Source organism: Dipodomys merriami, unplaced genomic scaffold, assembly GCF_024711535.1.
Source record: "Dipodomys merriami isolate MVZ:Mamm:240054 unplaced genomic scaffold, mDipMer1.0.p SCAF_3, whole genome shotgun sequence".
Lineage (NCBI taxonomy): Eukaryota > Metazoa > Chordata > Mammalia > Rodentia > Heteromyidae > Dipodomys > Dipodomys merriami.
Genome location: NW_027204492.1, coordinates 62,586,912 through 62,604,147, shown reverse-complemented (window position 1 = coordinate 62,604,147; position 17,236 = coordinate 62,586,912). Strand labels below are relative to the sequence as shown.

The 17,236-nt window shown below is 44.3% G+C and overlaps 1 protein-coding gene across 1 annotated transcript in view; it reads left to right on the top strand.

Annotated features, from left to right (window-relative positions):
- Atp7a (ATPase copper transporting alpha) overlaps positions 1-17,236 on the top strand; it is a 130,462-nt gene continuing 113,226 nt past the window's right edge. Inside the window, exon 1 of the mRNA XM_070040151.1 lies at positions 1-89. The gene's annotated coding sequence lies outside the window, so the exon portion shown is untranslated. The remainder of the gene's footprint in view (positions 90-17,236) is intronic.

Here is a 17,236-nt window from a genome sequence, read left to right as displayed (position 1 = left end):
TCCCAGAGTGTGAGAGCTTAGAGGCTGCGAGTGTAGACTGCCACAGTCTCCGGAGCTCCGGAGGTTTAACCACCGCACGGAACAGCCAGGTAAGTCCTACATTGGTTCCCATCGTCCCCTGATTACCAAAGGAGTATTTGGTGTTTGTCAATCTACTACTAAGTGTGGTGAGAAGGTCGTTTTGTGTGGGGCACACCCCACACTACTTCACGACCCACACACTTCAGGTCCACCTCCCCGAATGTAATAACAGAAGAGATGATTTGGGTCCGGACCCATGTTACTTTCTTGTACCAGTCTGGGGAACGTAGCCTACAATCCATGGCCTAGGTTCATGAATTGGGGGGCACCGGAAGGTCTGTGCCCTGTGTTGGAAGTCATCTGAGCCGGGGGAAATCTGTGCTTCCTGACATGTCTTTCTACTTTGGAAACTGAGTACTAAGATCACCATGGTGGATAAAGTAATTTTTCAAAATTGTTATGTGGCTTCTTGGTTTGCTCTAAAAGCATAAGCTAAATCTAAAAAGGTGACACTTGTTTTCAGTTTAATTCCTTTGCGATGCTCCTTTCCAGTAAGTCACAGTGTGCACCCTTTGGCCCATCCCAGGGCATGTATCTCTGAAGCCCAGTCTGTAGCGCTCTGTCCTTTTCTGTCCCTCCGGTGCTGGGGATCTACCTCAGCAATTTCTGCATTCTAGGCTGTCTCTTAACTTTTGACATTTTCTGTTGTAGATACTGAACTTATTTTAAGCATAGACAACACTTGTCTTACTTAGTAATAAGCCTCTTTCCACCCCTCCTCCAGAATCTGAATTTTGTTTTAGTCCTACCCTCCTCATCAACTGTAATGGGGCTTTGTATTAAGACTGTGTACAGAACATTGAATTAGGTGAAACTGAAGTGTGGGAGGAGGGGGTACACAAGAATTGAGTCTTTCTGACCTCAAACATTTACCAATCAATTGAGTCCCAAATCAGCCCCTCTGAACAAATAACTGGGTTACTTATCTCATACTTTTTTTTTTGTCGGTTGTGGGGCCTGAACTCTGGGCCTGTGCACTGTTCCTCAGCTCTTCAGCTCAAGGCTAGCCTCTACACTTGAGCCACAGCACCACTTCCAGCTTTTTTTCTTTTTGCTTATGTGGTGCTGAGGAATCGAACCCAGGGCCTCATGCACACGAGTCAAGCACTCTACCACTGGGCCAACTTCCCAGCCCTATCTCATACTTTTAAACTTTATTTTAAATTGTGATTTTAGCTTCATCATTTGAAACTTTCTAATGTCTATAGCAAAGACATGGGAGAGTCTTCTGTCTGTAACTTACTAGAAAGAGGAAGTGTTCATTAGAGTGCAGGAAGGAAGGATTTGAGCTGGGCCTTAGAGAATGGATAGGATTTAACTTTGCAGAATGGAAGAAAATGTGACCAGTCCAGGTAGAAGAAATATTGTGAGCAAAGCCCTGGGGGAATCAAAAGATGCAAGATATTTACTAGCATATTGATATCAATGTCCCTATTTCTTTTTTTATTTTTCTTTTTTTTTTTTTTTTTGTCGGTCGTGGGGCTTGAACTCTGGGCCTGGGCGTTGTCCCTCAGCTCTTCAGCTCAAGGCGAGCGCTCTACCACTTGAGCTACAGCGCCACTTCCGGTTTTCTGGTGGTTTATTGGAGATAGGAGTCTCACAGTCTTTCTTGCCCGGGCTGGCTTTGAACCGCGATCCTCAGATCTCAGCCTCCTGAGTAGCTAGGATTACAGGCGTGAGCCACCAGCGCCCGGCTTCTTTTTTTTTTTTCTTTTTTTGTGTGTATGTCAGTGCTGGGGCTTGAACTCAGAGCCTGAGCACTGTCCCTGAGCTTCTGTATTCAAGGCTAGTGTTCTATCACTTGAGCCACATTTTCACTTCTGGCTTTTTTTTTTGCCAGTCCTGGGGCTTGAGCTCAGGGGCTGGACACTGTTTCTGAGCTTCTTTTGCTCAAGGCTAATACTCTACCACTTGAGCCATAGTGCCACTTCTGGCTTTTTCAGTTTATATGGTGTTGAGGAATTGTACCCACAGCTTCATGCATGCTAGTCAAGTACTCTACCACTAAGTCACAGTCACAGCCCATTTCTGGCTTTTTTTTTGGTTAGTTTATTAGGGATAAGTGTTTAAGGAGCTTTCCTGCTCAGGTTGGCTTTGAACTGCAGATCTTCCATTAATTGGTTTTGTTTGTAGAAATATATGATGGGGACTGGGCACTTGTGGCTCAGGCCTGTAATTTTAGCTACTTAGGAGGCTGAGATCTGAGGACCAAGGTTTGAAGATAGCTTGAGCAGGAATGTCCATGATAGTCTTATCTCCAATTACCAAAAGAAGTTGGGACTGAAGGTATGGCTCAAGTGAAAGAATGCTAGCTGTCAGCACAAAAGCTCAGGGACAGTGCCCAGGCACAGAATTCAAGCCAAGGACAAATTAAAAGAATTATATGAAGGCTGGAAAGGTGGCTCAGTGGTAGAGTGCTTGCCTCCCATGCATGAGGCCCTGGGTTTGATTTCTCAGCACCACATACACAGAAAAAGCTGGAAGTGGTGCTGTGGCGCAAGTGATAGAGTGCTGGCCTTGAGCTGAAAAGCTCAGGGAAAGCACCCAGGCCCAGAGTTCAAGCTCCACGAATGACAAAAAAAAAAACGTATGAATATGAAGAAGTCTTTTTAAAAGTAATGTATCATTGTGATTGCTGCTGTCCTTGGATGTGCACCTAATGCCCCAACTAAAGCAAGTAGGGAAGGACAAATGCCTTAGTTACTTCTCTTCTTCAGTTCCACTGGAAAGTTTCAGAGTGTTGTATGCCTGTTGGGATTGAGAAGAAAATAGTTCACGTAAAGTGAGTTACCTGCCTCTTAGGAAGGGAAAGCATCCAGAAGATGCTGCTAATACCCAAGACAACATCAACAAAGATATAAGAATAGGGGCTGGGAAGGTGACTCAGTGGTAGAGTGCTTGCCTTGCATGCATGAGGCCCTGGGTTCGATTCCTCAGCACCACATAAACAGAAAAAGCCAGAAGTGGCACTGTGGCTCTAGTGGTTGAGCACTAGCCTTGAGCTGAAGAGGTAAGGGACAGTCCCCAGGCTGAGTTCAGGCCCCATGACCGAAAAAAAAAAAAGATATAAGAATAGAAGTATACAGTGAAAATTAAATTCTCAGGACTATTTATGATAAACATATAGCAGACATCTAGTGTCATGAGATTATGTAAGAGTTGACCTAACAGGGCTTGGGTTTAGTATAGTGGTAGAACATGTGCTTAGCATGTGAGAGGCCCTGAGTATAATCCCTAGCTCCAAAAAGAAAAAAAAAGGAGTTGCTTTGAGAGCTAACAAAAGCTTACAGAGAGCTTAGTTATTAAAGAATTCCAAGTGTAATCACCTTTGTTGTGGTAGGAATAAAGGAAAGTATGTAATTTTTTTTGTGGTCTTGGGGTTTGAATTCGGGGTCTCATGGCTTGTAAGTTAAGGAATACACTGTTGAGTCATACGTCCAGATGTTTTTGCAGTAGTGGTGGTGAACTGAGACCTTGAACTCAGACCTGGGTGCTATCCCTCATATTTTCCACTCAAGGCTACTGCTCTACCAGTTAAACCACAGCTCCACTTCTGGCATTTTGGTGGTTAATTGAAGATAAGGATTCCATGGGTTTTCTTGCAGTTGCTGCTGGCTTAGAACTGCAATTCTCAGATCTCAGCCTCCTGATTGGCTAGGATTACAGGTGTGAGCCACAGGCTCTTGGCAAGAATAATTTATTTAGTACAGTATACTGTTTGACCTGAATGTTGGTGTGATTAGAATTGCTTAAGAGTTTGTGACTATTACAGAAACAACCCACAAATTCCTGTTTCTTAATTTTAGAGCATCTAGGAAGTCATACGATGTTGAATGTTGTGTTTTTCTCCCCTGACTGGTGGTTGTTTTTTTAGTTTTTTTTTTTTGCCGGTCCTGGGACTTGAACTCAGGACCTGGGTACCTTCCCTGAGCTTCTTTTGCTCAAGGCTAGTGCTCTACCATTTGAGCCACAGTTCCCCTTCCAGTTTTTTGGTAATTTATTGGTAATTTATTTGGTAATTTATTGGTGCTGTGGCTCAAGTGGTAGAGCGCTTGCCAAGAGCTGAAGAACAGTGCCCAGGCCTAGAGTTCAATCCCAATGACCAACAAAAAAAATAGTCTCAGGGAGTTTGGGAATGTGGCTTAGTGGTAGAGTGCTTGCCTAGCATACATGAAGCCCTGGGTTCGATTCCTCAGTACCACATAAACAGAAAAAGCCAGAAGGGGAGCTGTGGCTCCAGTGATAGAATGTTAGCTTTGAGCAAAAAGAAGCTCAGGGACGGGGCTGGGAAGGTGGCTCAGTGGTAGAGTGCTTGCCTTGCATGCATGAGGCCCTGGGTTCGATTCCCCAGCACCACATAAGCAAAAAGAAAAAAAAGCCGGAAGTGGCGCTGTGGCTCAAGTGGTAGAGTGCTAGCCTTGAGCTGAAGAGCTGAGGGACAGCGCCCAGGCCCAGAGTTCAGGCCCCACGACCGGACACACACACACAAAAAAAAAAAAAAAAAAGAAGCTCAGGGACAGTGCCCAGGCCCTGAATTCAAGCAAAAGAAAAAAAAAAAAAAAAAACAGAGTCTCAGGGATTTTCCTGCCCAGGCTGGCTTTGAACTGTGATTTGCAGAGCTCAGCTTCCTGAGTAGTTAGGATTACAGGCGTGAGCCACCGGTGCCTAGCTGTGTTTTTGATTTTTTTTTTTTTTTGGTTCGGTCATGGCCTGACCTCAGGGCCTGGGCGCTGTCCCTTGGCTTTTCAGCTCAAGGCTAACGCTCTACCACTTGAGCCTCAACGCTACTTCCGGTTTTTTCTGTTATGTGGTACTGAGGAATCGAACCCAGGGCCTCATGCATGCAAGGCAAGCACTCTACCACTGAGCCACCTTCCCAGCCCCTGTTTTTGATTTTTTTTTTCAAAAATGCCATTATTGGGCTTGAACTCAAGGCTCCTTATACTCACTCTACTTTTACTCACAACTGGCACTCTACGAGTTGAACAATGCCCCCAGACCTTTGTCTATATTTTGATTTTTGAGAGAAAGTCTTATTATATAGCTTAAGGTGGTCTCTAATTTGTAATCATTCTGTCAGACTCTGTAGTGTTGGGGTCATACACCGTTCCCAGCAATACTATTTTTAGTCAACAATACTATTTTTTGTGCCAGTCCTGGGGCTTGATTCAAGGCTTGGGAGCCGTTCTTGAGCTTTTTTACTCAAGACTAGTGCTCTACCGCTTTGAACCACAGTTCCATTTCCAATTTTGTGGTGGTTATTTGGAGATAAGAATCTCACAAATTTTTCCTGCCTGGGCTGGCTTTGAACCTCGATCTTCAGATCTCAGCCTCCTGAGTAGCTAGGATTACTGGCGTGAGCCACCAGTGCCCAGCTTCATCTGATTGTCTTTTGTTTGCACTTGATTAGAGTAGATATATTTCATATGCCTCATTTTATTCCCAGACATATCAGGGGGCATAAATCGGGGTTTGAATTAGTCTTGCCTTCAGAACCTGTGTTCTCATTTATTTAACATAAAGGAACTTTAAGTTTTTGATATTTTAATTTTTTTTGTAGTCGTGGAGCTTAAATTCTGGGCCTGGTCACTGTCCCTCAGCTCTTCAGCTGAAGGCTAGTGCTCTACCACTTGAGCCACAGCACTACTTTCTCATTTTCTGGGGGTTATTGGAGATAAGAGTCTCATGGACTTTCCTGCCCAGGATGGCTTTGAACAGCAATTTTCAGATCTTAGCCTCCTGAGTAGCTAGGATTACAGACGTGAGCAACCAGCATCCGCAGCATTTATATTGTTTTTGTTTTTAGTCCTGGGGCCTGAACTCTGGACCTGGGTGCTGTCCCTCAGCTCTTCAGCTCAAGGCTAGTGCTCTACCACTTGAGCCACAGCGCCACTTCCACCGATTTCTGCTTATGTGGTGTTGAGGAATGGAACCTAGGGCCTCATGCATGGGAGGCAAGCACTTTACCACTGAGCCACCTTCCCAGCCCTGTATGATAATTTTAAAACTTAAAAAAAAGAGAGACTGGGAAGGTGGCTCAGTGATAGAATGCTTGCCTTGCATGCAGGAGGACCTGGGTTCCATTCCTCAGCACCACATAAGCAAAAAGAAAAAAACCGGAATTGGCACTGTGGCTCAAGTGGTAGAGCGCTAGCTGAAGAGCTGAGGGACAGCACCCAGGCCCAGAGTTCAGGCCCCATGACCGGACCCCCCCCCAAAAAAAATAAATAAAATGATCATATATTAGTTGTAGATGCATGCACAAAATGTACCTCTTTTAGCTTAAAAACTTTCTCTCTTTTTTTTTTTTTTGGTCGGTCGTGGGTCTTGAACTCTGGGCTTGGGTGCTGTCCCTGGGTTCTTCAGCTCAAGGCAAGTGCTCTACCGCTTGAGCCACAGCACCACTTCTGGTTTTCTAGTGGTTTATTGGAGATAAGAGTTTCACGGACTTTCCTGCCCGGGCTGGCTTTGAACTGCGATCCTCAGATCTCAGCCTCCTGAGTAGCTAGGATTACAGGCGTGAGCCACCGGTGCCCGGCTTCTTCAAACTCTCTTTAACCTTCCTTTACCTTCCCTACCTTTGTGTGTTATGTTTGTGTGTATGCATGTGTGTGCATATTTGAGCATGCTTGCATAAATATGTGCATGTGCACATGGATTCTAGAGATTGAGCTCAGGACCTTGTGCTTTCAATGAACTTTTCTTGCTTATGGTTGGTTTGCCCTACCAATTGTATCATACCTCCAGCCTAGGTCTTTGTTTGTTAATTGGAGATGAAATCTCTCAGCCTTTTCTGACCATACTAGCTGTGAACCTCAGTCTTCCGGCCTCAGCCTCCTGAGTATATAGTATTATAGGCATGAACCATTCAATGCCCAGCTTTTGTCTCTCTCTTAGAATAATTTCAATTAATTTAACTGCTCTGCTTTTATTCATGGGTATAAAGTACTTGGACTACACTCATCTACTTTCTTATTTTTGTTGGTTGTGAGCCTTGAACTTTTTTTCAATGGTGAGACTTGAACTCAGGGCCTGGGCACTGTCCCTGAACTTTTTTGTTCAAGGCTAGGGCTCTTAACACTTTGAGTCACAGAGCCACTTCCAGTTTTTAGTGGTCAATTGGAGATGAGTCTCATCAGTTTTCCTGCGTGGGCTGGCTTCGAACCTTGATGCTCAAATCTCAGCCTCCTGAATAGCTAAGATTACAGGCATCAGCCTCTACCTTTTGGCTCTTCTCATTTTCTGGCCTTTATTATTATTATTATTATCAATGTTCTAGGAATAAAAAAATAGTTCATTTGTATTGTCTCATCTTTACAGTAAGCATGTCTTTGGTTACACTTTGATAGTTGTGACTTGTTTAGAACTTAAATTGTTCTAAAAGAAATTACAATAAAAGTTAATAAGCAGCCGGGCGCTGGTGGCTCACGCCTGTAATCCTAGCTACTCAGGAGGCTGAGATCTGAGGATCGCGGTTCAAAGCCAGCCCGGGTAGGAGAGACCGTGAGACTCCTATCTCCAATAAACCACCAGAAAACCGGAAGTGGCGCTGTAGCTCAAGTGGTAGAGCGCTTGCCTTGAGCTGAAGAGCTGAGGGACAGCGCCCAGGCCCAGAGTTCAAGCCCCATGACCGACAAAAAAAAAAAAAAAAAAAAAAAAAAAAGTTAATAAGCATAGCCTGGTCTGTTGTCTGATGCCTGTAATCCTAGTTACTCAGGAAGCTGAAATCTGAGAATTATAGTTCAAAGCCAGCCTGGGCAGGAAAGTCTATGAGAATCGTTATCTCCAATTTTTTTTTTTTTTTTTGCCGGTCATGGGGTCTGAACTCTGGGCCTGGGTGCTGTCCCTCAGCTCTTCAGCTCAAGGCTAGCGCTCTACCACTGGAGCCACAGTGCCACTTCCGGCTTTTTCTGTTTATGTGGTGCTGAGGAATTGAACCCAGGGCCTCATGCTTGCAAGGCATGCACTCTACTGCTGAGCTACCTTCCCAGCCCCCGTATCTCCAATTAAATCACCAAAAATCCAGAAGTGCAATTCTGGCTCAAGTGGTAAAGAGCTAGTCTTGAGGACAAAGCTCAGGGATAGTAGTAGAGCCTTGAGTTCAAGCCCCAGGACTAGTGCATGTGCATGTGCGCGTGCACACATACGTACACACGCATACAAGTTAATAAGAAAACTTATATTCAAACACTGCCACTTAGCATTTTCTGGACTCTTACATATTATTGTTGCTACTTCAAGCATCTTACGTCATTATTGCATGATAGTATTTTGTTATTTTGAGAGGCAGTATACCATAGGATTAAGAATAGGGACTTTGACCAGCAAAAACTTGAGACCCTACCTGAAAAACAACTAAAGCAGAAAATAACTGGGGAAGTGGCTCAAGTGATTGAGCACCTGCCTAGCAATTGTCAAGGCCTCTCAGTTCAAACTCCAGTACTACCAACCCCCTCAACATACACAAACGAGTGCAGATTTAGGATACTACCTTCTCTGCCTACTACTTGTATGATCCTAAGAAGATCTGATTTATTTATGTATTTTTGCAGTTTTGGGATGGACATGCAGATATCACTCAAGTTCTCTTTCTGAGCTACATCACTAACCCTTTTTCATATTTGTAAAATGGGGACAGTAACAGCCTCAGAATTGTTGATGGATTCATACATGTAAAACAGTAAGAACAGGGCTGGGAAGGTGACTCATTGGTAGAGCGCTTACCTTGCATGCATGAGGCCCTGGGTTCGATTCCTCAGCACCACATAAGAAAAAAGAAAAAAACCGGAAGTGGTGCTGTGGCTCAAGTGGTAGAGCGCTAGCTTAGAGCTGAAGAGCTGAGGGACAGCATCCAGGCCCAGAGTTCAGGCCCCACAATCGGACCAAAAAAAAAAAACACAAAACAAACAAACAAAACAAAACAAAAAACAGTAAGAACAATGCCTGACTTAAGTAAATATATAATAAAATTTAGTTACTATTATTATATTTTTCTGTTGGTTGGGCCTTGAACTCAGGGCCTGGGCACTGTCTCTGAGCTTTTGTGCTAAAGGCTAGCATTCTACCACTTGAGCCACAGCTCTACTTCCAGTTTTTGGTAGCTAATTGGAGATAAGAGTTTCACAGTCGGGCTGGGAAGGTGGCTCAGTGGTAGAGTGCTTGCCTTGTATGCATGAGGCCCTGGGTTTGATTCCTCAGCACCACTTAAGCAGAAAAAGCCAAAAGTGGCGCTGTGGCTCAAGGGATAGAGCACTAGCCTTGAGCTGAAGAGCTGAGGGACAATGCCCCGGCCCAGAGTTCATGCCCCACAACCAACCAAAAACAAACAAACAACAAAAACAAGAAGCCAAGACTTTCACAGCCTTCTTTGCCCAGTCTGGCATCAGATCTCAGCCTCTTGAGTAACTAGGATTACATGCATGAACTACTAGCACCTGGCTACTATTATTATTTTACTATATTATTTACTGTAAAAGTAATTTTAGCAACCTATGCAATAAAATTGCAAATTACAGTTTTTCCATATTCTCTCTCAGTTTAGTGACTATAGGAGCTATAGGGTAATCAATATCTGCAAGTAGTCAAGTTTAGTTTCCAAACATAAAATCTGGAAAATTCAAATTAGGAAGGCTCAAGAGCCTAGAGGACACCTATATTATACTATGCTAACCTTGACATCCTCAAACCCATTATGAAAGCTAGCCAAGCGAATCACCATGATTCTACTTCCTCACCAACAAAACTACTAGCAATCTGGTTGTATAATTAGCGAACCACAAACTGGGCCATTGAGATTTACCATATTATTTCCTTAATTGCTAAATGCTGAATCAGTTCTGCTTGAATGAGTCCCCCCCTTCCTATATCAGGGTTTGAACTCTGCTTCTTGCTTGGCTTCCACATTCTGCTTGCTTACTCATACTGCTATATCTTCAGTCTAGTATTTTGCTGGTTAATTGGAAATGGAAACATTATTGTCCTTGTTGGCTTTGAACCACGATCCTCCAGATCTCTGCTTCCTGATTACGTAAGATTATAGGTATAAGTCACCAGTGCCCAGCTCTGCTGAATGAATTGTGGAATAGAAAAATGTCAGCAAGTTAGGCATTGGTGGCTCACACCTATAATCCTAGCTACTTTGGAGTCTGAGATTTGAGGATTGTGGCTCAAAGCCATTCTGGACATAGAAATCCAAGATACTTTGATCTTATCTCCAGGTAACCAGCACAAAAGCTAAAACTGAAGCTCAATTACTGACATTAAAAAAAAGAAAGAAAAAGAAAATGTTAGCAAGAGAAAAGGCATGTCTAACCTACTCTGCATACTAGCTACATTCTTAGAACATTTTCTATAAACGGAAATATTTGTTGGCAATACTGAGATTTGAACAGAGGGCCTACACAGGTGTTTTTTCTATCCATTGAGTTACATCTCCAGCCCTTAAATAGAATTTTCATGAAGCTCCTTAGTTGTCTAATCTGTAAATCTTTGTGGTATGCTTATTCTATAGACAGTGTTTACCTTTCCCCTGTGACATATACAAACTAGCATAATGCTCCTATGCTACCATGTCTAGCCATGGGAGAATATGAAATAGTAAACAAATCTGGAGACTTTAGACACTAAACTATGATATTTATTGGAAGGTATTTGGAATTCAAAAAGAAAACTGCTTAGGAGTATTTGGTATGCTTTTCCATGGAAGGGGTGGGACTTCTGCTCATTTACTTAGCAAAAGATTTCTTTTTGGGCCGGGCGCTGGTGGCTTACGCCTGTAATCCTAGCTACTCAGGAGGCTGAGATCTGAGGATCGCGGTTCAAAGCCAGCCCGGGCAGGAAAGACCGTGAGACTCCTATCTCCAATAAACCACCAGAAAACTGGAAGTGGCGCTGTAGCTCAAGTGGTAGAGTGCTCGCCTTGAGCTGAAGAGCTGAGGGACAGCGCTCAGGCCCAGAGTTCAAGCCCCATGACCGACAAAAACAACAACAACAACAAAAGATTTCTTTTTGGGGGGTTGGTTGTGGGGCCTGAACTCTGGGCCAGGGCATTGTCCCTCAGCTCTTCAGGTGAAGGCTAGCACTCTACCACTTGAGCCACAGTGCCACTTCTGGCTTTTTCTGCTTATGTGGTGCTGAGGAATCAAACCCAGAGCTTCATGCATGCAAGGCAAGCACTCTTACCACTGAGCCACCTTCCCAGCCCCAGCAAAAGATTTCTTGAGTATCCTACTAGAGATATGATAAGTGAGCACACTGGAGACAATCCTGCTTTTGTGGAAGTTATAGATTAGTGAGATCATAGTATTTGTCCCTGTTAGATAGGTGAGGGACTATTGTAAACAGTTTCTGGGAGAAATGTAAGCATGGATAGCATGGCCTTCTGTAAACGTGGAACTGAGCAGGTCCAGTGGCTCATGCCTGTAATCCTAGCTATTCAGGAGGCTGAGATCTGAGGATTAAAGTTTGAAGCCAACTTGGTCAGGAAAGTCTGTGAAACTCATCTCCAGTTAACCACTAAAAAGCCAGAAGTAGAGCTGTGGCTCAAGTGGTAGAGTGCTGGTCTTGAGCACAACAGCTCAGGGACAGTGCCTGGGTCCTGAGTTCAAGCCCCAGGACCAACACACACAAAAAGAGTAGTAGTACTGGGCTTGCCAGGAAGAGGTCTCCAAAAGGAAGAAAGTCTCTGCCTGGCCCTTATGTCCCGAGTTCATGATGTTGCTGCAAAAAACAGTTGTTAGAGAGACCAAGGAAATTAATTGGTAATGCAGAACAAAGAGAAGATAGATAGTACTATCCAGGCATGGGTGCAGGCACATCTGATAAAAAGTGCAAAATGTGAAAGAGTAGGTTGAGGTGTAGCTTAAATTTGCCTTAGGATGAGTGTTGCCTTTTGATCTGACACCTGGCATGTTCTAGCATTTTTCTGTTACATTGTTTGATTAGTTGGGCCTAGAGATTTTAAGGTTGGTATACTCATTAACTGAGTCATTATGACAGATGTTTGAGCATCACTTTAAGCGAAGACTGGATCTTCCAGATCCTCCCCTGAGATAAGTATTTTCCTTTGCAAACAATTTTTGTGCCTGGAAGAGAGAAGACTCATCTCCCTCCCTCCTTCCCTCCCTCCCTCCTTCCCTCCCTCCCTTCCTTCCTTCCTTCCTATTGGTAATATTCTGTTTGTCTGAATTCCTGGCTGCTCTTTCTTATGCCTCATTTTCTCTTACTTATCCTGCCTCAAAAGGACTGGTGTGGTATGGTAAAGATCTGATGTTGAGGAGCCATGAAGGTTTTAGGTGTGAATGATTTGAGGAACTGTTTAGGTCTGTGGCAAAATCCTTTGGATTTTTTGTTGTGTTTTGAAGGAGATTAGGAGCTCTGAATTTGGAGTCATTCTACTTTGGGTTGGTCTCATCTCCACTCTAATTTGTTTCCTAAGTTGAACATTTCCTAGAAAGTTTTCTCAGTGATACAGCTCCACATGCAATACATAGATGCTTGTGCCAGGTGGCTGGGGTTGGTTAGCCCTAGGATCACCAAGTGACATTAGAGAGATCAAGTGGTGTGCAGGTGAAATGCCAGCAGGAAGTCCGAGGAGAGATTGGCAAAAGTAGATTAGGCAATGAAAGAGAAAGCAAATGCGTTCTGATAGTAGGTAAGGTTCCATGAGTAATGTCTTCAAGAATAAGAGTGGAGTTAGAGGTGTGACTCAGTTGGTAGAGCTCCAGCCAGTGAATGAAAGTGTCAGATACTGAGTTCAAGTCACAATCTCAGACAAAAAAAGAAAAGAAAAACAGTACATTTGCCTACACTTTTTGCTTCTTATTTATTTGTATGGTTTTTTTTTTTTTTTTTTTGGGTCCGGTCGTGGGGCCTGAACTCTGGGCCTAGGCGCTGTCCCTCAGCTCTTCAGCTCAAGGCTAGCACTCTACCTCTTGAGCCATAGCACCACTTCCGGCTTTTTTCTTATGTGGTGCTGAGGAATCGAACCCAGGGCTTCGAGCATGCAAGGCAAGTGCTCTACCACTGAGCCACCTTCCCAGCCCCTGTATGTTTATTTTTGATTTGCCAGTACTGTGCTTGAACTCAGAGCCTGTTAGCATTTTTCTTTTTTTTTTTTTTTTTTTTTTTGTCGGTCGTGGGTCTTGAACTCTGGGCCTGGGTGCTGTCCCTCAGCTCTTCAGCTCAAGGCGAGCACTCTACCACTTGAGCTACAGCGCCACTTCCGGTTTTCTGGTGATTTGTTGGAGATAGGAGTCTCACAGTCTTTCCTGCCCGGGCTGGCTTTGAACCGCGATCCTCAGATCTCAGCCTCCTGAGTAGCTAGGATTACAGGCGTGAGCCACCAGCGCCCAGCTTTGTTAGCATTTTTCAAGGCTAGGGCTTTACCACTTGAGCCACAGCTCCACTTTTAGCTTTTTTTGGTGGTTAAAATTTACAGTAAGTGTCTCATGGACTTTCCTACCTCTGCTGGCTTCCGAACAACAGTCTTGATATCTCAGCCTCCTGAGTAGCTAGGATTGTGATCCTAGCTGTAGGCCTGAGCCACCAACACCTTCTTTTATTTATTTTTATTGGAGTCTCCCTCCATATATAGCCAAGGCTGGGCTTGAACTCAGGTTGGCTTCCTGCCTCAAATTCCCAAATGTTGGAATTGCAGGTGCACACCTTCACACCTAGCCCTAAACCTTTGTTTCTAATTGTGATTCTGTAACTGTGACTAGTTGAGAAACTTAACTGCAATTATTTGACAGGACTATTTTAGAACAAGTAATGCCTTTTTTTTTTTAATTGGTCATGGCGTTTGAACTCAGGGCCTGGGTGCTGTTCCTGACTTTTTTCGCTCAAGGTTAGTGCTCTACCATTTTGAGCCACAGCGCTACTTCTAGATTTCTGGCGATTAATTGGAGATGAGTCTTGCAGCCTTGGAGCTGAGAAGGTTCGATTCCTTAGCACCACATAAGCAGAAAAAGCTGTAAGTGGTGTTGTGGCTCAAGTGGTAGAGCACTAGCCTTGAGCTGAAGAGCTGAGGGACAGCACCCAGAGTTCAGGCCCTATGACCAAACCCCCCCCCCCCCCAAAAAAAAAGCGTCTCAGCCTTTCCTGCTGGGGTTGGCTTTGAACTGCAATCCTCAGATCTCAGCCTCCTATGCTAACATTATAGACATGAGCCCCCAGCACCCAGCTAATACTTACCTTTCTTTTTTACTTATTTCTTCTTTGTGGTCCTGAGACGGAACCCAGAGCCTTGGCAAGTGCTGGACCACTGAGTCCCACCTTGAACTATTCAGTGGTTGCTTTAGCTTAAGTTCTACATTGGAGGCCTCCAGTTTGGATTATCTTGTATAGTTGGGAGATCAGTTGTGTTGTACTTCAACCCAGCTTTGTCAGAAACCTTATGAAGTAAGTTCTGTTGGTGCCTGGTGTTGGGCATCTCTAAGTTAGCTTAAGGCATGAGTAGATTGCCTCACATGAATGTTTATCTTGACCTGCATTTTCTGTCTTCTTCCTTTTAGATTTAAATGCAAGTATAACTGTGTTCTAAGGTTTGTCAGTCAATATTCTGGTGTATTTTAGAATGGATCCCACAAAACGACCTTTGCCTCCTTACTTCTTTTCATCTTTGGGTGCTTAAGATTCAGGCCCATAGATCCTGACCCTGAAGTTGCAGGTCATGTTTTTTTTTTCTCCTCCCACTGAGAATCTCAGCTGGGACATGTGACAGGGAGGGGATGGAGCAGGGAGTTGCAGAAGGTCAGGTTTCTGGGGCTACAAGTTGATCCCGATTTGCAGGTCGGAGCTCCTTCATCTCATCTAGGGCTGTTGTCTCACACAGATCCTGGGTACAGCAGTCACAGTGTAAATAGTGATGACAGGGGGTTGTGCAAGGTGGCAGTCATGAAACATAATCCAAACTACTTCTGTCCGTTCCCTCAGTAACTACTGCCCACGTCTTCATGCCCATTATTCAAGTCTCTTTACTTTTTACCTTGAGGCTCTCACTCCTTGTTATTTAAAAAATTTTCCACCTTTCCTGAGGCTTGAACTCAGGGCTTGCTCACTGTGCCTGAGCTTTTGTGCTCAAGTCTAGCACTCTACCACTTGAGCCACAGCTCTACTTCAGTTTTGTTTTGTTTTTTAAAAATAAAGATTAGTAACTTTTGTAATTTTAATTTTAATTTTTATTTTGCTGGTTGTGGGGCCTGAACTCTGGGCCTGGGTGCTGTCCCTCAGCTCTTCAGCTCAAGGCTAGCGCTCTACCACTTGAGCCACAGCGCTACTTTCTGGCTTTTTCTGCTCATATGGTGCTGAGGAATTGAACCCAGGGCCTCAGGCATGCAAGGCAAGCGCTCTACCACTGAGCCACCTCCCCAGCCCCTGTTTTTTTTTTTTGTTTGTTTAATTGGAAAGAAGAGTCTCATAGACTTTCCTGTAGCTTTGAACTATATTTCTCAGATCTCAGCCTCCTGAATAGCTAGGTTTAACATGAGCCACCGGTATCTAACACTTAAGCTCCCCTTTAATCCATCAGCAATGGGAAGGGGAAACAAGGGAGGAGGCAACAATGCTTGATAAGAAATGTACTCATGGGGCTGGGAAGGTGGCTCAGTGGTAGAGCACTTGCCTTGCATGCTCGAGGCCCTGGGTTCGATTCCTCAGCACCACATAAGAAAAAAGCCGGAAGTGGCGCTGTGGTAGAGTGCTAGCCTTGAGCTGAAGAGCTGAGGGACAGTGCCCAGGCCCAGAGTTCAGGCCCCACGACCGGACCCAAAAAAAAAAAAAAAAAAAGAAATGTACTCATTACCTTGCCCATGTAATTATAACCCCGCTGTACGGTATTTTCACAATAAAAAAAAACCAAAAACATAGGGGAGCTGGGCGCTGGCGGCTCTGCCTGTAATCCTAGCTACTCAGGAGCCTGAGATCTGAGGATTGCAGTTCCAAGCCAGCCCTGGCAGGAAAGCCCGTGATTCTTATCTCCAATAAACCACTAGAAAACCTGAAGTGACGCTGTGGCCCAAGTGGTCGCGCACTCGCCTTGAGCTGAAAAGCGCAGGGACAGTGCCTAGGCCCAGAGTTCAAGTCCCATGACCGACAAAACAAACAAACAAAAAACATAGGGGTTTTAGAAACTCTCCATTTTCTTGCTCTATTTGGTGGACACTTGGTGGTAAAGTGACAGTCTCTGCTCAGTCTGTCTTGCAGGCTGTTAGTGTGTGTGTGTGTGTGTGGGGGGGGGGGGGTTCTAGAACTTGAATTCAGGCCCTGGCCACTGTCCCTGAGCTTTTCTGCTTAAGAGTAATGCTCTACTATTTGAAATAAACTTCCACTTCACCAGTTTTTTCTGGTGGTTAATTGGAGATGAGTGTCATGGACTTTTCTGGCCTGGTTGGCCTTGAAACATGATCAGATCTTAGCCTCCCGAGTAGCCAGGATTACAGGCATGAGTTTCTGGCCTGGCTTTTACTGAGAGTGTTGTCTCCAGTTGACCACCCAAAAGCCATGAGTGGAGCTGTGACACAGGTGGCAGAATGTTAGCCTTGATCAAAAAAGTTTAGGGACAGTCCCACACCCTGAGTTCAAGCCTCAGGACGGGTCCAAAAAGCTCATAATAAAAATGGGCTTATGTTAGTTCTACAGGGAAGAGGTTTCATTGTTAGATCTCCACACATTTTCATGCTGCATTCCATTCAGTCTCACCCCTCTATCACTTCCCCTCAAACATCGCCAGGAGGTTTTATTGTTCCATATTTTTAGTTGCAAACAGTCTTATTTTGTTAGGTTCTTTTTTTTTGCCAGTCCTGGGGCTTGAACTCAGGCCGGGGCACTGTCTCTGAGCTGCTTTTGCTCAAGGCTAGCACTCTACCACTTGAGCCACAGCACCACTTCCAGCTCTTTCTGTGTATGTGGTACTGAGGAATTGAACCCAGGGTGTCATGCATGCTAGGCAAGCACTCTACCACTAAGCCACATTCCCAGTCCTGTTGTCAAGTTCTTAATATTACTCAGATTTACCCACTCTTCATCCCTACTTAGCCTCTAATCATTTCCTTTGTGATAAAATGTACATGATATAAAGTTACAATTTTAACCATTTAAAGTGTACAGTTCAGTGGCATTGAGTGCATTCACAGTGGTGTCCAACTTGTACTGTCAT